The sequence below is a fragment of the Tachyglossus aculeatus genome, chromosome X1, assembly GCF_015852505.1.
Source record: "Tachyglossus aculeatus isolate mTacAcu1 chromosome X1, mTacAcu1.pri, whole genome shotgun sequence".
Taxonomy (NCBI): Eukaryota; Metazoa; Chordata; class Mammalia; order Monotremata; family Tachyglossidae; genus Tachyglossus; species Tachyglossus aculeatus.
This window is the reverse complement of record NC_052101.1, coordinates 54853264-54875345: the sequence shown is the minus strand read 5'-3', so window position 1 is coordinate 54875345 and position 22082 is coordinate 54853264.

Here is a 22082-nt window from a genome sequence, read left to right as displayed (position 1 = left end):
GCATCGTCCCTGGCCTTCAAGAACTTTGTCATTTAGAAGGAAACAAACACACCAAGGTAGACCATCTATTTTCATTCCAAAAAGTCATCAGTTCTCAAAATTGTCAGTTCTAGAGAATCATCAATTCTAGCTCTCACTAGAGAAGTAGCAGAGTCTAGTGGTGGAGTCAGCAGGACCTGATTTCTAATCCCAGCTCCGCCACTTGTCTGATGTGTGACCTTGAGCAAGTCACAACTTCCCTGTGCCTCAGTTACCTCATCTGTATAATGGGGATTAAGAATGTGAGCCCCATGTGGGACATGAACTGTGTCCAACCCAATTACCTTATGTCTACTCCAGCGCTTAGAACAGTGCCTGAAACATAATAAGTGCTTAACAAATACCATTAAAGAAATGAACAAGAGCTAAGAGCAAGAGACAAAAATGTCTAAACAGGAAACAAGAATGCTTCAGGGACACTTGTGACAGCCATTCCTGGGATTCCTTGCCATCCTCTGAGCCCTCAGGTGGTTTGAAAATTCATTCATTCATTTAATTGTATTTATTGAGTGCTTACAGTGTGCAGAGCGCTTACAGTGTGCAGAGCACTGTACTAAGTGCTTGGAAAGTACAATTCAGCAATAGAGACAATCCCTGCCAACAGGGGACTCACAATCTAAGTGTTTGCTACCACGCTGATCTAAGCACTTAACATATCCCACCTTGATTACTACATCAGCCTCCTCACTGACCTCCCTGCCTCCTGTCTCTCTCCACTTCAGTCCATATTTCACTCTGTTGCCTGGATAATTTTCTTAAAAAAATTTTCAGTTCAGTTCACGTCTCCCTACTCCACAAGAACCTCCAGCTGTTGCCCATTCACCTCAACATCAAGCAGAAACTCCTTATCTTTGGCTTTAAGGCACTCAATCAGTTCTCCCCCTCCTTCCTTAGCTTGATTTCCTACTACAGCCTGGCCTGTGCGCTCCACTACTCTAACGTCAACCAATTCTCTGTCCCTCAGTCTCATCTTTCCCACCACTGACCCTTTGCCCATGTCCTCCCAATGGCCTGGAACTCCCTCCCACTTCATATCCAACTGTCCACTGCTCTCTTGACCTTCAAAACCCTCCTAAAATCAAATTTCCTCCAAGAGGAATTCCTTAACTAAGCCCTTATTTCCCCAATCCACCCTCCCCTCTGCATCACCTATGCACTTGGCTGTGTATCTCTTAAGCATTGTAAGATTGAAGTCCCACAGCAGTTGTGTACATATCTTCCACTATTTCCCCTATCTGTACTTCATTTTAATGTCCGTCTGTCTTTCCCTGTAGACTGTAACCTCCTTGTGGGCAGGGATTACATCTATCAACTCTGTTGTATTGAACTTTCCCAAGCACTTAGTACAGCGCCCTAGACACAGTACACACTCAATAAGTGCTATTGATTGATTGAATAATCAATCAATCATATTTATTGATCCTTTATTTTGTACAGGGCACTGTACTAAGTGCTTGGGAGGGTACAACACAGTAATATGACAGATATATTCCTTGCCTACAACAAGCTTACAGTCTAGAGGGAGAGAGAGGCATTAATATAAATAAATAAATTATGGATATGTACATAAATGCTGAGAGGCTGGGGGCTGGGGTGGTGAATAAAAGGAGCAAGTCAGGGAGACACAGGAGGGATTGGGAAAGGAAGAAATGAGGGCTTAGTCAGGGAAGACCTCTTGAAGGAGATGTGTTTTCAATAATGCTTTGAAGGTGGGGAGACTAATTGTCAGATATGAAAAGGGCCTGAGGCAGGATGTGGGTGAGAGACTGGTGGTGAGATAGACAAGATCAAGGTACAGGGAGTAGGTTAGCTTTAGAGGAGCAAAATGTGAGGGCTAGGTTGCAATAGGAGAGTAGCCGTTAACCCTGATTTGACTCTCTCTCTCTCTCTCTCTCTCTCTCTCTCTCTCTCTCTCCCTCCCTCCCCACCCCCACCCCCAAACTGGTGGAAGTAGATGTGGCCTGGAGGACATGAAGAAGACAATTTCACACCTCTACAGGAAGATGACAGCATCTGCTCCTAAAGTCTTTTCTGGCAAGTGGCAGTAAAGACAGGTTTGTATGTGAAATGGGAAAGCATCTATTTTAGCAGAAATCCAGGGTAGCATTGTTCTTATCGATCCAAAGTAATATGTTGTTGGTGGGGTTTTTTTCTTCCTGTTAAACATGATTGCCTCACTGGGAATTTCTGTCTTCTAAATGAGAGTGGTGGTTTAATTAGCACTTTCATCCTTCCGACTCCTCAGTGGAAGAGGAGGGAGGGAGCAAGTGTATTTAAAGGAAATTAATTGGGGAAACAATGTATGTTCACAATGGTGATGGTGTCCAAGGAGAGGGTGTATTTACTCTGACTTGTCCAGCTCCATTGGATTCTCTTTCTCCCTCCCTGGGAGGAAGAAACAAAGAAGAGGGAACTTCCTGTGGAAGTGGGGGAGTGATGGCCGCACATATAAAGTGGGGGGCCAGATTCACAGGACTCAGAACCTGTAGGCCCAAAGGTTTCAAGCTTCCCAGCCTTGAGCTGCACCTGCAAGTGTTAACTGAATTGGAGCCAGGAAAGAAGCCCAACTCTAAACCAATTTTAAAATCATCGTGTACCCAGTCAGCTTTGGCCTCAAAAATGGATTTGGATCCAGATGAAACCATAAACAATTCACAACTGGAATTTCTTCCACTGAAAGCTCTGATGGATCCATGAACAAATTATTATTAATAATAATTATTATTACTGGGGTAGATGCAAGATGATCAGTTCAGATACTGTACCTGGTCCCATGTGGGGCTCACAATCTAAGTAGGAGGGAGAACAGATAAGGAAACTGGAGCACAGAGAAGTTGTGATTTGCTCCAGGTTACACAGCAGGCGAGTGGCAGAGCCAGGATAAGAACCCAAGGCTCCTGACTCCCAGGTCCGGGCTCTTTCCCCCAAGCCATGCTGGAGGGGAAAGGGATTCTAGGAGAGGAGGAAGTCTTGATAGCTTTGACTTCCGATAGTTTCTTCCAGTGGTCTCCTTATTAGAGTCCAATATTACAAAATCGAACTCATGATTCTACTGTCCAACTAAATGAAGAAACCAGGGAGCATAAAGTTAAGTGGCCCAAGATGGCCCAAGACTCAATCTAGTGAGGACATCTTGTCCTTTACTGCCCACCAAGCCTACCTCATAATACCTGAAATTGGTGGAGACTTTTATTTTTCCAAAGCTCCAGTTTTCTAATCTTAGTCTCACCTCCTGTGAAGCTGGAAGAAGCAGGTATCATTTTCCTTCTTTTTGCAGATGAGGAAACTCAGGCTTAGAGAGGTTGTGACTTACCTAAGATCACACAGCAGGACAGGGACAGAGCTGGGACTAGAATCCAGGTCTCCTGACTCCCAGTCCCATGCTCTTTCCACTAGATCATGCTTGCCTTTTCAGTGACCCTTCTGGATGAGCAGATGAGTCTGGGTGAATGATGTCCCCTTCCCCCTAGTCCTCACCTCAAACTTTGGATGGGAGAAATATGAAGGGACAGGGCAGACCCCCAAACTGGACAAGAACTCTGACAGTATGTTTGGCCTTAGTCATCCTTACAGTTGACTGTAATGGCTCACATCAACTGAAAATCAATTCTTCCCTTCAGTGCTAGAACTTCTCTCTTCACCTAGGCAACTTCAGGTCATCCCAGTGAATTGCTGTTCTCTGGAAATTGATGTTATGGCAATTCACATTAATTGTCTATGCCAGGCAGGGATGTTTCCCCTATCTCCCTTCTCTCCCCTATCCTGCCTTCAGGCCTGGAGCATTCTTGTCTTCCCCTGAGGCACCAAGAAGGCCTAATCAGCTCTGGGGCCAGATCCGGGATGGTCCTAAAGCCAAACCAACCCCATACAGGTCAAGGACAGGCTGAAGTGGCAGCTTCCCCAAACAGAGCTGCCGTGATGTGGGCTGGAGGCTCCACTTAAGTGCCACAACTTGGCTACTCTCTTAGGAGGACTAGACTGGAGTGGAGAATGTTCAGGGCTTTTGCTTCCCCTTTGGGTCCAAGATTAGGCTGGAGAAGATAATGAAATCCATTACAGTCACCAAAGGGACAACGAGCAGGATGGGTGTTTAATGAAGAAGTTGAGGCCACACAACCGACAAGTGGCAGAGTCAGTATTCAAACCCATGACCTTCTGACTCCCAAGCCTGTGCCTATCCACTTCGCCATGCTTATGATGAGTTCAACAAACAAAATCTCCAGGAATTCCATTTCTACCCATGAGATCAGATTCCTTCACCAGCTATTCCTGTATTGGTCGTCAAAGGATCGGCACATGGCCAGTAATGTCCACAGAGGATCCGGGGCAACCTGCAACAGTGAGAGCTCTTCCCAGGATTTACCTTGGTGATTCCCCTTTGTTCCTTGTACCCTTAGTTCTGCTAGAACAGGTGTCTTTGCTAAGTGCTTTGGCTAGAATGGGACGGCAGAGCAAGGGACCGTTCTTCCGGTAACGCATGTCTATCCGGATACAGTTAGATGCGGTGCATGTGCACAGTGTTAGACAAGGGTTGAGTACATACGTAGCATGAGTCTTCTTTAAGGTGGAGTAATGCAAGGACACAACCCCCACGTTAGAAGAGATGCGGGATTCATTTTCTTTGCGTTCTATCACTTTGAGCTTCCCTGGGCCTGCAAAGTCTCATTTTTATTCATTCAATCACATTTATTGAGCACTTACTGTGTGCAGAGCACTGTACTAAGCGCTTATGGCAACACTCTTACACCTGCCACCTAAGAGAAGCCAGAGAAGAGCCCAAGGAATGCTCAAGGAGTTGGACGAAACAAGAGAAGCACCATGAGTTTCTGGGTAAAACAGGTACAACCACCAAGTACAAACTTGAGGAAAAATCTATTTTGTCTTCATGTGAGGATTTAGCCCTCACATCAGTAAGTACTGTACCACCAGCTGGCTCCCAAACATCTATTGCCATTACTCCCATCCAGCACAAGGCCACATTCATGTTTGTCCTGGGCTTTGAAGAGTGAAGCAGGTAATCTTGTGCAGGAGATGAAGGCTGTTGAAAAGGATTTGGGAATGATTGGCAACTTGCTGTCTCCCAGAGAGGAGCCAATAAGAGGCTCAGCATAAGAGACTCAGCTCCTCTCTTTGGCTTTCTCAGGCCGGGAAGGAGCCAATTCTGGCTGTATTTCATTTCCTTTAGCTCAGCCTCCTGGGAAGGTTGGAGATTTACTAAGCTTTCCTTCCACTTTTACCTGCCTGTGGCATGGCTTCCTTCTGAGGCGCCTCTTTGAAAGCAACTCTAAACACCCTAGTGGGAGTCATGGGAACCAGGCCGATTAGAATAATAAAATAACAGGAGATGGCCCCAGGCAGATTGGGTATCAAAAGTCTCTTCACTCTATCCAGCCTGTGGACAGCAGCAAGAAAACGATAACTGAATTATACTTTTAACAAGATTTCAACGATTGATGAAACAAGCTAAAGCCTTTTGAAGGAGAGTAAGAGAAGGAGGAAAAGATCTGCCTCCTCCCAGCTGTAGCTAAACTGTCAACAGGGACATCTGTTTCAGCCCCTTCATGAATTAGTCATTGTATTTATGTATTGTCTCTCTCTCTCTCTCCCTCTCTCTGGATTCCCATTTGTCTGGGCCCAGCCCAACCTAGCTTATTTTTTCCTTGGTGTTATTAAAATCAGTATTACCATTGCAAATGCTTCCAGGGGAGATAGTATTAATAGCAGCCTGTTCCATCAGATCCTGTCAGTTCCTGGGGAGATTAATATTCCTGTCTGCAAGAAGCATTATATCGTTTAGAGGGAGCATATTTCTTGCCTGGTAGGCCATTCTTCATCAGGCGTGATAAGTGCATTGTGATCTGGCATTATTACATTACTGTTTACACAGCTTGAAATGCCTCATAAAGCAGTTAGGAGCAAGCCAAATGCAGACAGATTCAGATCTAGACAATGGAAGGGAAAACAATCTTCAGGTTATTGTTACTTGAATGGGTAGGAACCTTTCAGGTTCTTAACTTTCCCTGTTTCCTTTTGGCTACAGGATGCCTTCTCTCCCCGTCTCTTTTCCTTCATCCTCTTTTCCTGCAATCTTGTCCTGGAGCCGGCCTTTCATTTGGCCAGGGAGGGCTGGCTCCAGCCGACCGCTCCTTTCGTCGCCTACCAGGGTGACACCCAGGGTTGCTCAGAGCAAGAACTTCTCATCCCAGGGTGGGTAGCAGGAACCACAGAATGGGACAGGGCCCCACACCGTGGGGCTAGAGAGAAGCCCAGGAAGTAGGTTGGCAACAGGCAGCAGGCATGACAGAGCCTTAGGATAAGCCTCCCACCTAGCAAGCAGCCCCTTCAGAGATGACTTCAAAGCATCCAAGTACCGGCCTAATGATTTTCTTCTCTCCCTCCCCAGTGCGACCCCCCCCCCCCCCCAACCTGGCTCCCTGCCTCCAGCTCCTTCTCCCTTCCGTACTCCCCTTTATCTCCACTGCCCTTGGACCTTTCTTTAAGTCAGCCCCTCCCTCCCCTTCTCCCACTGCTCACTCCTTCCCATCCTTCCCACCCCCTCACCCTCTCCACTCTCAAGGCTGAAGGCAAGGAAAGTATCAAAACTAGAAAAGCACCCTGTGGTAGGAACAGTGTAGTTCCCCACCTCTGTCTTCCTCCACCCAGTCTCTCCAGCACACTCCCTGGGGCCGGGTTCAGGTTCACTTCTTGGGTGTTAGGGAAGACAACAACAGCTTCACATGACCCAGAAGAAAGGGGTATATAAAGGATGCCTTACACTCTGGGAGTGGAAAACTGAGAATGCAGCCCAGAGAGTTCATATCTAACTAAGCTACCTGCTCATGCCCCTGCCCTGAGCAAGCCCCCTTGCCCAGGACTGTCCCATGTGGAGCAATTACCCCCTCTCCCCACTACCAGCCACATCTCTTAGTACAGTGCTAAGCACTTAGTACAGTGCCAGCCACATCTCTTAGTACAGTGCTAAGCACTTAGTACAGTGTTCTGCACACAGTAAGCCCTCAATATATATGAGTGAATGAATTTCTTACACATCCCCATCCCCTTTTGTAGGGGAATTGGGAGGGGACAACACAATAGAGTTGCTGGATACAATTTCTGCTTACAATGAGCTCACAGTCTACAGAGGGGAGAGGGGAGCGCTAACAGTATTATTTGTTTTGTGTCTAAATGCACCTGGTCGATTCAGAAGGAAAGAATAAGTGTGGCTGTTACACGCTGAGAAGTGCTGCTGCCTACCCCATTCTGTAGCAGAATGGCTCTTGGAACTGCTTTGAGAAAGGGTTGGAGGGGAGAGGAGAGGAGAAACAGGGGTTATGCTGGTAGTAGACCACCCACCAGATGCCCTATCTCCTAACTTTGTGTGTCCTCCCCTCTCCCATCATGAGCCCAGCACAAGGGAACCAGGAATCCATGAAAGCAATCTCTCATAGTCTTAAAACAACACCCTCCCTCCCCCCATCACAGGGAGACCACCCTCCCTGCCAAGAGTTTCCCAGAAGGAGCTCACCACGCCTAACCTACTCAGAGCATAGATCGAGCAGGAGCACAGAGAGCTCTAGGTGGGCTAGGTCTGACAGAGAGTGAATGGCCTGGAGGAGCAGGATGGAGTGGGTGTCAGTGGGAAGCAGAGAAAGCTGATTTTTCTCTAGGGCTTACTCGCTATAAGGGAAACATACACAGAGTGGCTAGTGGCCATGAACCTGCTCAGTGAATCATCCTCGCACAATCATTTGTTAACAGCTTATCATTCTGTCTAAATCTTAAAGAAAGATGCACCTGAACACTTGCTCGTCTTCAACAGGGTTCCAAGCCTTAAGGAGCCCTCTAATTGCTTCTGAATGACTCACCCCGGCTACAACTAGCCTGCCCTCAAACCATGAACTAAGAAAGTCATCGGAGGGTCAAGACAAGCGGCTCTAAGAGCCATCTGCATACAGGCACAGGAACCATGCAGCACATCAATTCTAACTGAAACACAGAAATGACCACCCCCTAATTTTAATTTCTCAGTCATAACAGCCAAGGGACGTATCTTTTAATGAGCTGTGGAAATTTCAACCAACTGTTTCCCAAGGGAGAACTAGGCCAAAACCAGCAGGGCCCCAAGAGGTGAAGCGGTTAGGAGCTTTGCCAGAGACCTCCAACAATGTCACAATAGTTCAGCCAGCCTAGTATTCTGCCTCCACCAGAGGCCCCAAAGGACAGGTGGAGGAATAGCATGATAATAGTCCTCCTCGATATCCCAAGCTTCCAATGAAGCCTCGTCCCACCACTGTGGCTGGCCCAGGCCACGGTACAAGCAGATGGTAGTTCAAAAGTTACCACCAGCCCATGGAGAGTTGTTAGTATTTGCAGTGAGTTGGCATGCCCAGCTCCAGCCTCCAGGTGAGAGATATGCTCCCCAGCCAAGCCTCTGTCACTCGATGCCCACACTGTATTTCATTGTATGTCACTCTAGCAGTTTTGCTTGTGCAGGGGCCACTGGGTGAATTGCTCTTGAACTATCAATCAATCAATTGTATTTATTGAGCACTTACTATGTACAGAGCGCTGTACTGTGCAGTTGGGAGAGTACAATACAACGGTATTAGTAGACACGTTCCCAGCCCATGATGACCTTACAGTCTAGAGGGTCCCATGCTCCTTTCCCTCTCTGAGCACCACTTATGGCACAGGCCCATGGAGGCTATAATAATAATAATTATGGCATTTGTTAAGCACTTACTATGTGACAAGCACTGATTTTAGCCCTGGGGGAGATACAAGATCAGGTCAGACACGGTCCCTGTTCCACACAGTATTCACAATCTAAGTCAGAGGGAGAGCAGGAGTTGAATCCCCATTTTACAGAAGATATAACTGAGGCATAGAGAGGTTACGTGACTTGCCCAAGGTCACACAGCAGGCATGTGACAGAGCCAAGATTAGAACCCAGGTTCTCTGACTCTCAGGCCCAAGCTCTTTCAGTGGCAGCCTCATGGATGGCTCTTGGAAGAAAAATCTCCACAGTTGCTGATTGAATCATATGAAGATAATTTCATCGGCAACTTCAGAATCTATTGTACAGTCACTGGTGAGTGATGAGGTGTGTCCCTTTGCTAAAGAAACACCAGCCCAGTTCCCTGAGGGAAGAAAAGCAGTGTCCTAGTGGAAAGAGCACGGGTCTTGGAGTCAGGGACCTGGGTTCTAATCCCTGCTCCACTGTGTGCTTGCTGTGTGACCTTGGGCAAGTCATTTAACTTCTCTGTGTCATGGTTACCTCATCTGTAAAATGGGGGTTAAAACTGTGAGCCTGAGGACTGCGTTTAACCTGATTACCTAGTATCTTCCCCAGTGCTTAGTTCAGTGTCTGGCACATAGTAAAAACTTAAGAAATACCATTTAAAAAAAAAGTTGGCCTTCTCTTGTTCAGGTAGCATACAGTTGCCTGATGACACAGAACATGCACCTGGCTCTTAATTTAATTTTTACTTCAAATCTCAAATGCAATCGTTCTTGACTAATTCTCTCTTGGCTTCATATCCTTTGGTTCCCCTTAGCGTCTCTGAAAAGATGTGAGACCCCAATGCCCCAAGGAGGCTCAGTGAAAAGAAATGTTATTATTTTCCACTCATACACCACAGTATATTAGTGACTGCCCCACGACCCCCAAATCAAAAGCTAGCATAGATTCAGTGAACTGATCAAAGGCTTGAAAGATTCACCTGGGCTTGGCTACCGATGCCCAAGTTTTCAATTTCTGCATTTAATAGAGTGAGAATATAGAACATGCACAAGAGTGTGTTGAGGAGCAAATTAATAAAAGGTGGAAATGTTCTTCGCACAAAACTTAATTATTTTGCATTTCAATAGCACTTGGTGTTTGCAAATGAATTTGATCCTACCACAGGGGTCAAAGGAATTCTTTGATAATAGGCTTCAGAGTGTAATATTTGCTGGCTGTCACGTTTTCAGCTGTCACCAAACTCAAAAGGAAGCAGCTTAATTAAACTTGGCCTTCCATAAATAGAGCTGTCACTCTTCTGAAAGCTGAATGGGAAGACTATAACAAGTGAAGCTAGCAGCTGGATTTCTTCTCTTCTTTCTTTTTCTTCTCGGAAAGTTGATCGTTCCTCTAATTTACTTTCAGTCCTTGGCAGTCATGATAACAAGCAGACGTCTTGCAATATGTGAGGATCGACATTTTATTCCGCTCTGCTCAGTTCTTTATTGTTATTGTTTGATTTACACAGTGCCTTACCATGACTTCATGGCTTGGTAATGCAAAATGGCTTCAAAGCCTGGCCACAGATGGAGCAAAGAGAGGGACAGAAAGAGAGAAAAACAGAGACAGACAGAAAAACAGAAAAGGAAGGCTGGGAGCAAAAGAGAAAGTGAGAGAGGGAGAAAGGGGAGGAGAATGAGAGAGAGGAAAACAGAGAGAAGAGAAATAGAGAAAGAAGCAGGGATAGACAAAAGAGAGGAGATAGGGAAAGGGAAAGAGACAGAGACAGAGGTAAAGTGATTGAGATTTTAAAGACAGATAATTTCCAAAATTGCAGTGATCCTCTAGCCCAGAAAATGAAGGAATCTACCAGAGGAGACAAATCCTCTTCTCTCCTCAATCACAAATGAAGACAGAAAGAGTATTAAACTATTCAGTGCATAGAACATAACTTTCCCTACTGATCTTGGGATGGGAGGGACAGAGACCCTTGCCCCCAGATTTGGGATTTTGAGGAGGCCCGTACTTCAGAGATTTCATCCATACATGTATGCCCCAAGTCTTTTGTGCTTTTGATGGTGGCAGAGTTGGAGGGGAGAAAAGAGGTGGGAGACATGCCCAGAGTGTTTCTATAGAAGGATAATCCAGGTAGCAGAGTTAAGTGTAGACTGAAGTGGGGAGAGACAGGAGGTTGGGAGATCAGAAAGGACTCCCTCCTTCAGTAGAGTTTCTTGTGGATAAGAATCAGCCTCTGAATTGGAGATGGAATTAGTGAGGGAGGAGCAATTTGTTAACAATAGGGATGGGATTTTCACCAAGAAGTTGAATCGACAGTTGAGAGTACTCCTGAACTGCAGGGCTCTGGGCTCCCGGGGAATTTCCAGTGGGCTTGGTAGGAGTGGGGAGAGTTCTGAACATCCTGGTTTTATCCAGTTCCCCTCATTTCCCTAAGCCCACTGGAACCCCTAGAAATCTTCCAGAATCGTCATAAGGCCATAGGAACTCTCAGGACAGTAGGGAGAGCTCAGCCCAGGTATGTTCCCAACCTCCCTCTTCCTTCCCCGCCCTGCCTCCACCCCACAAGGGTAGCTGTGGCACAGAGTATGCTCACGTGGATGTCCTGGCACTAGATCAAATCTCCTGCTGCTCTGGAATGCCCCCAAATCATCCTAGGGCTTGAGGGGTGCGGGGGCAACTTAATTTTGGCTCCTGGGTGATCCTCTAGGTCAGACCTTTGGGTGATTTAGCATGTATCTGGAACCCTCAACAACGAGCCAAGTACAGGTTTTTGTTACACATGGGGGCTGAGCTCTGAAGTCACTGGACAATAAACTCTGCTTGGTTGGGGAATCGCAGTATCAATTTGTATTTCAACTGTAGAAAAAGATGCTCTGTACTTCTAAAACTATTTGTATCAGTCATGTATCTGAGAGTTTCTTTTCCCACCTTTGCAGGGGAGTACTAATCCAGAAAAATATCTGATCACTCTGGAGGAAAAAAAAGCAGGCTTAGCTCTTGAATGGACAATTAAGGGGGGGGTCTCCTGAATAAAAGTTCGGGTAAAAAAAATTTATCCACCTTGAGTGATCAGACAGGTGACCCATTGAAAGACTACTTTGAAAGAAGCAGTATAGCCTAGTGGGAAGGCCTGGTAGTCAGAGAACCTGGGTTCTAATTCCAGCTCTGCTACTTGCCTACTATGTGAACCTGGGCAAGTCACTTCACTTCTCTGTTTTTCAGTTCCCTCATCTGTAAAAGGGGATTCAATACCTGTTCTCCCTTCTACTTAGACTGTGAGCCCCACGTGGGACCTGATTATCTTATATCTGCCTCAGTGCTTAATACAGTGCTTGGCACATAGTAAGTGCTTAACAAATAACAGTATTATTAGTTCTCAGTGTCCACTGGTAAGTACTAAACCCTAAGTATTACTTTCCCCATTTGACAGAGGAGGAAACTGAGGCCCAAAAGTAACTCAAGCAGCTAACTAATGGGAGAACATGCATATCAGTGAATTATGACTGGTGAGTTGGAGTTCCAGGCTGCCCTTAACCATCTGAGTCAAAGCTCCTCTCTCATCCCAACCAGACCCTGACTCCACAGAGAAACCAGTGAAATTTATCTGGGATCTCCAGCTCTGATAGTTGAATCCCCAGAGATATGTAATTACTCTAATTGAGAAGCAGCGTGGCTTAGTGGAAAGAGCACGGGCTTGGGAGTCAGAGGACATGGGTTCCTATTCCGGCTCTGCCAATTGTCTTCTGTGTGACCTTGGGCAAGCCACTTAACTTCTCTATGACTCAACTGCCTCATCTGTAAAATGGGGATTAAGACTGTGAGCCCCATGTGGGACAATCTGATTACCTTGTATCTACCCCAGTGCTTAGAACAGTGCTTGGCACATAGTAAGCACTTAACAAATACCATTATTATTATTATTATTATTATTGAGGCAATACACAAATAATGACAGAAATCTGTATAGCACTTTTCTTTATTCCAAAGCACCTTCAAATTACTTATCTTACTTTAGCCTTACAATATCCTTAATACTTTAATACCACAGCCCCACAGCACTTATGTACATAAGTACAAAAAAGTAGCATGGCCTAGTGGATAGAGCATGGGCCTGGAAGCCTGAGGAACCTGGGTTCTAATCCCAGCTTCTTAACTTCTCTGCTGTGGGGCCTCGGGCAAGTCACGTACCTTCCCTGAGCCTCAGTTACCTCATCTGTAAAATGGGGATGGAGACTGTGAGCCCCATGTGGGACATGGACTATGTTCCAACCTATCTTGTATCTACCCCAGTTCTTGTAGTGCCTGGCACATGGTAGGCACTTAACAAATACCATATGTCCTTATACTTTACTATTTCCTCTATCTGTAATTTATTTTAATGTATGTCTCCCCCTCTAGAATACAAACTCGCTGTGGGCACAGAATGTGTCTACCAACTCTGTTGTACTCACCCAAGTACTCAATACAGTGATCTGCACACAGTAAGCACTCAGTACCTACCATTGGTTGATGAGGAAGAGAGAGGGCAGGTATTATTATCTCTATTTTAGGGTTGAAGAAATGAAAACACAGAAAGATTGTCGATCAGTCAGTTAATGCTAACTGTTGGTCACCTCCTGAGTGGAAAGCACTTGTGAAATTAAAACTGAAGCAAACCACATCTTCCCTGTCCACAAGGAGTTAACAATTTAAAGGGGGAGGCAGACATACCAAATCATTTACAGATAGCGGGAGCAGTAGGAATCAATCAATGGTATTTGTTGAGTGCTTACTGTGTGCAGAGCACTATACTAAGTGTTTTGGAGAGTACAATATAACAAAGCTGTTAGCCACATTCTCTGCCTACAGTGAGCATACAGTCTAGAGATGAGTTTACAGACTAGAAGAAGAACAAGGATCGTATTTATTGAGCACTTACTATGTGCAGAGCACTGTACTAAGCACTTAAGAGAGTAGACGATAGAGTCGGTAGACAGAGAGCTGAACTCTTCCAAGAGACCTTTCATGGTTAATCCCTCCTTTCCCCAACCCTATTCGTCCTCTGGCTGCATCACCCAGGCTCTTTGATCTGTACCCCTTAACCACTTGGTATTCATCCCATACCCAATCTCATAGCACGTATGTACATGTCTCCCCCTCTCTAGATGGTAAGCTCATTGTGGGCAGGGAATGTGTCTGTTTATTGTAGCATTATGCTCTCCCAGGTTCTTAGTACAGTGCTCTGCACATAGTAAATTCTCAGTAAATACAATTGAATGAATGAATACCTTTGAACTCCACCATTTCTTCTTTCTGTAATTTATTTTCACGCCTGTCTGCCTCTCTAGAGTACAAGCTTCTTGTGGGTGGGGATCAGGGATTGTGCCTACCAACTCTAATGTATTGTACTCTCCCAGCTGCTTAATAAAGTACTCTGTGCACAGTAAGCACTCAGTGAACACCTTCGACTGACTGATCGATGATCGACTACTCTGTACTTGTTAATACCCTGTATTTTGAATCTGCATCATGATGAATTTTCTGAAGCGAGCTTCCCCAAAGAATACTACAATATTCTTTGGCGTCAGAGAACCAACAGAGAGAGGGAAGGAGGCTGATGCAAACCCTTAATAATTTCCCAAGGAATTTTCACCTAAGTAAAATCTTTCTAGCGGGAAGGTGTTAAAACAACTTCCTCAATTTTATAAGTCCAGTTCTTCCACACAGATCTGTTGAAAGCATAAGTAATGCATCTACCAAATGGAGCATCATACGTAATGAAATCCCCAACCCATTGTTAACACTGGATTATGACTTGTGTTAAGTGTTCCCTTTACCACGTCCCGGAGTCTTCCACATCTTCACTGGGATGAGGTGTAGCTGAGCAAGTGGGGCTGTCACTCAGCCCACCTTCGTGCAGGAGATTCTGCTCTCTCTTTTTTTTAAACGGTATTTATTAAACGCTTACTACGTTCCAAGGCACTATTACTAAACTCTGGGGTAGATGGGGTAGATACAATCTATTCAAGTTGGACACAGTCCATGTCCCACATGGGGTTTGTAGTCTTAATCCCCATTTTACATATGAAGTAACTGAGGCACGGAGAAGTTAAGTGACTTGCCCAAGGTCAAACAGCAGAAAAGTGGTGGAGCTGGTCTTAGAACCCAGGTCTTTCTGACTCCCAGGCTCATGCTCTATCCACTAGACCCCACTTTTCCACATTGCTCTTGCTGTTTTTTCTCTTGATTACATTTTTTCACCTTCAGCACTGAAGTGAGGTGGGAAGAAAGAGGTGGCAAATGAAGAGATAGAAACTTCAGAGGGTCTGTGATGCTCCAGGAAAGATATATGAATTCCATCCAAACACGTTGCAGAGCTCGATTATCAGCATCAGGCAAATTCTCATTGCTTCCCTGGCTGGGAGTGGACAGGTACTAACATTCCCATTTTACAGTTCCGGAACCTGAGGCCCACAGTACTGCCATGATTTGACCACAGTCATCCAGCCAGATGACTTGAGAGCTGGAAACAGAATATCCAGATTTCTCAATTCCTGGGCATGTGTAGGTGATTCATGTAACCTCCATGTGATTTTTTTTAATGGTATTTGTTAAGCACTTACTATATGCCAACCACTGTTCTAAGTGCTGGAGTAGATACAAGGTCTTCATCCACATTTTACAGATGAGGTAACTGAGGGGCAGGGAAGTTAAGCAACTTGCCCAAAGTCATAGAGCTGACAAGTGGCAGAGGTGGGATTAGTACCCACAACTTCTGACTCCCAAGCCCATGCTCTTTCCACTAACCCACTCTGCTTCTCGATTGAGATTGAGCAGGTGTCTTGCTTCTTTACCTTTCTTGTTCTCTGAGCCTGAATCCAGGTACATTGGGAGAAGCAGGAGCTGGAGAGATTCAAGGCCAGAGCCACAACTACATGTGCAATGGACAGAGTGTCTTCAGGGGCCGAAAAAGGCTACTACGAGGCAGGGAGAAGCACAGAGAGAATTGTGCTCCTGAGGTGGCAGAGATGCCCACTATCATCTGCACCCCCTCCCCCTTACAGGGAAGGGAGAGAAGAGTACACACTCTCTTCAGCAACTCAAGCAACTTTATGAGAGTCAATGCCAAGAAGCTGGAAGCTTCCAAGACTGCAAAGGCATCAGAGGCCCCCTCCCCAGTCCGGAAGTAAATCTACACATCTAAAATCAGAGGTGCTTCCATCTCACCCCCACCCCTCCTACCAATGGGGGAGGGGAGGATTCTAAGGATGTAGAATCGGGGTCATGTCAAAATACCCACATGCAGCCCTATTTAGAACAGCCCACCTGTCAAGAGTTGGCACATCCATAAAATAGCTCAAATCCCTTCAGATCAGTTTCCTCATCTGAAAAATGGGAAGAAATGCTAAACTCCATGTGCCTTCCTTCCTCCCTCTTGCCCCACCTATTTCTTGCACCCCGTTATCATCCCTGCCCCATCACTCCCTCCCAGCAACCTTCATAGGAAGAACAAGTCATTGTTCATTCATTCAATTGTATTTATTGAGCACTTACTGTGTGTAGAACACTGTACTAAGTGCTTGGAAAGTACAATTCGGCAACAAATACAGACAATCCCTACCCAACAATGGGCTTACAGTCTAGAAGGGGCGGGGCAGGGGTGATCGAAGACCCCTCTGCCCTAGAAACTTGGACAGCATTTTGGGAGTCACAGCAATTTCTTCTGGGAGCTGAGGTGCCCTCTCCATGGGTGGGTCGGGGGGCCCTTGGGGGCTTGACTCCATGGGAGTGACACCATTAACTTCATCCCCCATAGTCTCTGGGCAGGAAGGATTGCATAAGCAACCCTCCCCACCCATGAATTTAGAAAAGAATTAGAGGAGGAGCCAAGATGGTGGCTCCACCTCTCGCCCCCAGCCCAGCTGGGCTTGCATTCTCCAGGGTAGAAGTGGGATTAGGACATGGGCTGGACTCTCTGCCATGGGAGTGTTGGCTAGGGTCCTGGCAATGCAAGTGGGAGGCTGGCCATAAGCAGGGGTGGGAACAATGGAGCCGCTGCAACATTGCGGTTGCCATAGTGATGGGGTCCTGCCGGGGTGCAACAAACAGGCAATGGCTCAGGGGAGGGTGCAGGGGCCAAGGGAGATGCTTGCATCAGGCCCCGGTGTCCAGTGCCAACCAGAGGGAAGACAGTGGAGAAGGAGGCGGCGCTCCTCTTTTAGCATCTTTTCAGGCCTCTTCCTTCCCTTCTCTTCCTCCCACTTTTGTTCCCTCCCACTTTTCCTCCCTTTCCCTCCGCTTCTTCTTCCCTCACCCCCTCAAAGCTCCACTCCCAAGTCAGCCCCCATGCTCAAAATGAAATGTTGACCTACCCCCCACCGCCCTGCCCCCCACCCCCCATCTAGGAGGCACCTGAAGAGGCCACGGTAACCTACTTAGTATGGATGGATGGAGACAATAGGACTGTAGGATAAAGCCTGGGATCCCTCAGCAAGGGCCCCCATTCTCTCCCACAGAGGGACCCATTGGCAAGAGCCTCCATGCCCCACTCGGCAACATAAGCACTTCAGCCAATTTCACTCTCTTCCTTGGCCTCTGAGAAAGACCCCGGTCTATTCCAATCAACGAATTTCCCAAAAGCAAACCAAGACAACCCATTTTAAATGGGACAATTCTCTTTGTTGAAATTATTTTCCCACATCAGCCTAATGATCTTCTCCTCTCGCTGGCTGGCTGGGGTCAAGGAACAGTGCCAGCAGAGCAGCCGCTAGCCCAGGGATTGGATTTAATGAGCTGCCAGGAGCCAGCTTCTGAGACTAAGAAACCAAGTAGATTCCAACTCAGGTGCTAGCAAGCCCTGGACAAATTGCTCTTCTCCTGGAAGGCAGGGATGCACCAGAATTCCCAGCAGCCAGCACAATGGAATACGCACATTCCTCTGGCAACATGCACGAGACTGGTTCCCCTGGAGTTGCCAGCGGGGCCGAATGGCAGCCGCCTGTCATCCGCTGACCTTTTACAAGACACTCCCAAAGACAAGCCCAGAGCCTCTCAATAAACCCCCACCTCAGCACCTCTATGCTTTCCCGGAACATTTGTTCCTCATCTTAACTCAGGGATTATTAATTCCCAAGGAGACAGCCAGAGTGTCCAGATGGATTTATGAGGCAGTTCTTGTGCTCTACTGAGTATGTGGCTTCTCCAATTAAACGTGCAGCATGCATTTCACCCGTCGTCCACCCAGGAGTTGCACAATATTTTATTGGCAGTCAAATAGGATGGAAAGTTATTTAAATTTAATGGGAACTAATTGCTTATGAGAGAAATGAATTCCGTCAGGTTCCCCCCTGCCCTCCCTTTGGGTTGAAGTGTTCAAATCATTGTACCTTGCACATTACCATGACTTTCCAATGGGGTTCAGCCTGCTGAGGAACTGCTCCAAATTGGCATGAAAACTAACAAGCCAGCCAACCATGCTGGCCTCACCTTATGCTGCTAGCCAAGCCGATGGCATCAGAAACGGAACAAGGGAGCCAAGGAAGCGGGATTCAGTTGCAAAGTTAAGGGAGAGAAGGAGTTGAGGAGGATGTGATGTCAAAATGGAGCTGAAACAAAACCCTGATGGGAAGAGATGCCCTTTATCCTGCCTGGAACTCCCTCCCTTTCAAATCCACCAGACATCCTCCCTCTCCATCTCCTCAGCCCTTCTGGAAACCCACCTCCATCAGGAGGCCTTCCCCATATGAGTCCTGACTTCTCTGGTCACGCCATCCAAATAGACATCCTTGACCCTTGGGTGTAGGTCAATTCATTTACAGTATTCCACTTGTTCATTTGTTTATGTACTCATTTTTTTCCCAGACTCTTACTGCTACTGGTTGTAGCTAGGAAATTCCTCCTGTTTGCCTGCCTTCCCCCATTAGATTTTAAGCACCTCTAGGGCAAGGAACCTATCTTTTACTTTGTCCTCTCTCAAGCTCTGTTTACAGTAGGCACTCAATAAATACTAATTGAAGGAATGAATGGAGGTGTTCTCATGGGAATGGGAGGCAGAAACAGATGAAGTTGAGACACAAGACTAATGGGAAGAGTGAAAGTGTAGTGGGACTGGGGAATAACCAAAGCAAAATAAGGGAACAAATCTTTCTGTGGAGAATGAGGTGTTAGGGGTAACCAACTCAGGCTTGCTATTCCATTCCTACTTGGCCAACTGAGGGTAAATTCTGTGAGGGCAGAGATAGTGACCATTCCTTTTTCTGATGTTCTAAGCATGTGGTACATTGATCTGCATCCTGTGAGCACTCTGAAAATCCCAACTGATTAACTGCTCTTCTACTTTCAATACTTCTTTGGGAGTGAGTGGTGTGGCTTATCTGAGTTCCAGGGGATGGGACCCACTGGGGAAGGAGCCAGGCAAGGTGGGCCAACAGCTGGTCTGATCTGGCATGATCAATCAATCAGTGGTATTTATTGAGTGCTTACTCAGTAAACACCTTAGGAAGCAGCGTGACCTAGTGGAAAGAGCACAGGCCTGGGAGGCAGAGGACGTGGGTTCTAAACCTGGCTCTGCCACATGTCTGCTCTGTGACCTTGGGCAAGTTACTTAACTTCTCTGTGACTCAGTTACCTCATCAGAAAAATGGGGATTAAGACAGTGAGCCCCATGTGGGACAGGGACTGTGTCCAACCTGAATATCTTGTATCTACCCCAGCGCTTATAACAATCCTTGGCACATAGTAAGTGCTTAACAAATACCACAGTTATCTTTATTACTGGGTGCAGAGTACTGTGCTAAGCTCTTGGGAGAGTACAATACAACAGAGTTGATGGACATGTTCTTGGCCCATAATGAACTTACAGTCTATAGATCGCTTGTCCTTGGTGTATCCAGCCCATTACAGTGTTCTGCACACAGTAAGCACTTAATAAAGGCAAATTATTACTGCTACTATTACTACTGCTGCTGTTAGATGATAAATGCCAACATTCACTTCTAAGGAGGACCTTGGCATTTCCAGTGCCATCTGGGCCCCAAACTCCTAGACAGCCTGCCAGGGATCTGAAAGGAGGAGATGGAAGCTAGGAGTTCCCAGCCCAGCTATGGGATGAAGGCCTGGTGGTAGACTCCTGTAGCTTCACCCCCCACCATAGCTCTTGGAGCTCTGGAATGAGGAGGTGAGGTCAGAAAAGCTCCACGGCCTACTACCTGATACTGTTTGGGAATGTGCTGCTAGGTGCCCATCGACCACTAGAGGGCCCCAGTCCCAGAGACAATACTTTGGGATTGGGACAACAGAGCCTGTCTCCTCTCCTGGAGATGTGCAATCTAATAATAATGATGGCATGTGTTAAGCACTTACTATGTGCCAAGCACTGTTCTAAGTGCTGGGGTAGATACAAGGTTATGAGGTTGTCCCACGTGGGGCTCACAGTCTTAATCCCCATTTTACAGATGAGGTAACTGAGGCACAGAGAAATGAAATGACTTGCCCAAAGTCACACAGCTGGCAAGTGGAGGAGATGAGATTCGAACCCATGACCTCTGACTCTCAAGCCTGGGCTCTTTCCACTAAGCCATGCTGCTTCTCTATGACCTGGAGTGGAAGGATCTCTTGAACATCTTGAGTCTCTTCGGAAACCAAAATGCCATGTCACAATTTGCAACTCTCTGCCTTCCAACTGACCGTTCCTAACTGAATAGCAAGTTTCCCTTCCATCCACCACCATCTGGTTCACCTCCAGCCGACCATTCCAAAAGTAGCTCCGTCCCTTTTCCCCATTGGAAGATGTGCAGAGTTTGCAGTAAAAGTATAGTGAGCTCTGGCAGAGGAGGGTAGTCAACAGAGGATGTACAGGAAGGGGGTGATGGGAAATAGGAGTTTAGATTTTTCAGCTCTGGGACTCCCAAAGTTGACCTTGCAGCTTCCCTCCTTACCCACTCTCCCCCCAGCAACCCCTGCACTGAATGGTGTTACTCCGAGGAAGGCACAAGATTGGGTCTGAAAGGACATGCACTCCAGAGAGAGAAAAACTAACTTTGGGGTCAGAACAACAGAAGAACTTGGTTTTGAATGGGTGCCACTACTGAGCACCGATGTTCTCAGCATCAGTCTGCTCTTTGTGCTAGGAGAAGAGAAGACCCATTCTCTCCTTCTGCCCCTTTCTCTCTCTCCACAGTGAAGCAATGTGACTTCTAAGATCAAGACATCTGCTGGGTACATTTCCCCATTTGCACCTGCCCCTCATTTTAAGCGTGTGATGGAAAAGTCTTCTGAGGATGGATAATCTTGGAAGGGCTCTTTAGAAGGGCTGTTCCACCCGCTCTGGCCACAACAGCAAATCTCTGGAGTCAGCCAGGGAACAAGCAATGCTGTTTTGCTGAGCAATCAGGAAGTTGGTGAGAGACCCAAATCCAGCTGCTGGGAAAAAAAAAGTCTGCCTCACTACAGGCCTTCACAAGTGTACTGTCCAGCTGACAAGGTCACCTCGTGGGTGGTCAGAGACAAGGGCCTGCCAAGATGCTTCGGAAGTGCAATGCTGTCTTTGGGAGCCCAACTCAGACCCCACAAACAGTTTATACCCAGAGAACTAGTGGTTTATGGAAATAGGTGCCCTCTGCCCTGCCCTCAAGACCTAATTTTAGACTCTTTGGGTCTCTCAAAGTGTAAAGTGGAAGAGAAGGTTTACATACGAGTTAGGAAATGTGTGGGTTTGGGGCCCATCTGTGGCACTGGAATTACATTCTTGTGTGACACAACAACCAAAAAATTCAAACACACAGTAATTTCTCGGCCAGGATTCAATTCTGCTTTTTACCAAACTTCTTTGAAACAATGCGTGCAAAGTCTTGTCCCCCAGAAGTGGTTTTAAGAAAGAATGGGTTGTTTCTCTTTGTCAAATGGAACAACTCTTTCCATTCTGGTTGGTGTTCCCCATCTCCTGAGGTTCCTGCCTGGGCTGCATGAAGCTGCCTCCTTGAGGCATGCTGGGATTATCAGAAACACGATCTGACCAGGGTGAGGTTCATTATTCCAACTCCCCACTGAGATCTGCCACCTTCCCCCTCCTAAGACTAGCAACTCCATGGTAATCGCTTTCCTCCTCAGCTGTTCACATTTACTGAGCACTTTTCCCTGTGTTTACCTCTTTCCTGTCTCTTTTCTAGCCTCCCTACCCTTGGCACTGCTCTCTCCGGGCAATCACAAATGCAGCAATATTAAGGTGACCATTTTTCAGGGAAGCTCAAAGTGGGTCAGGAGGTGGAGCTTCTATGGGAGGGGCCCAAAGGCAGGAAAAGAATTGAGAAGACAAAAAGTGGAAGTT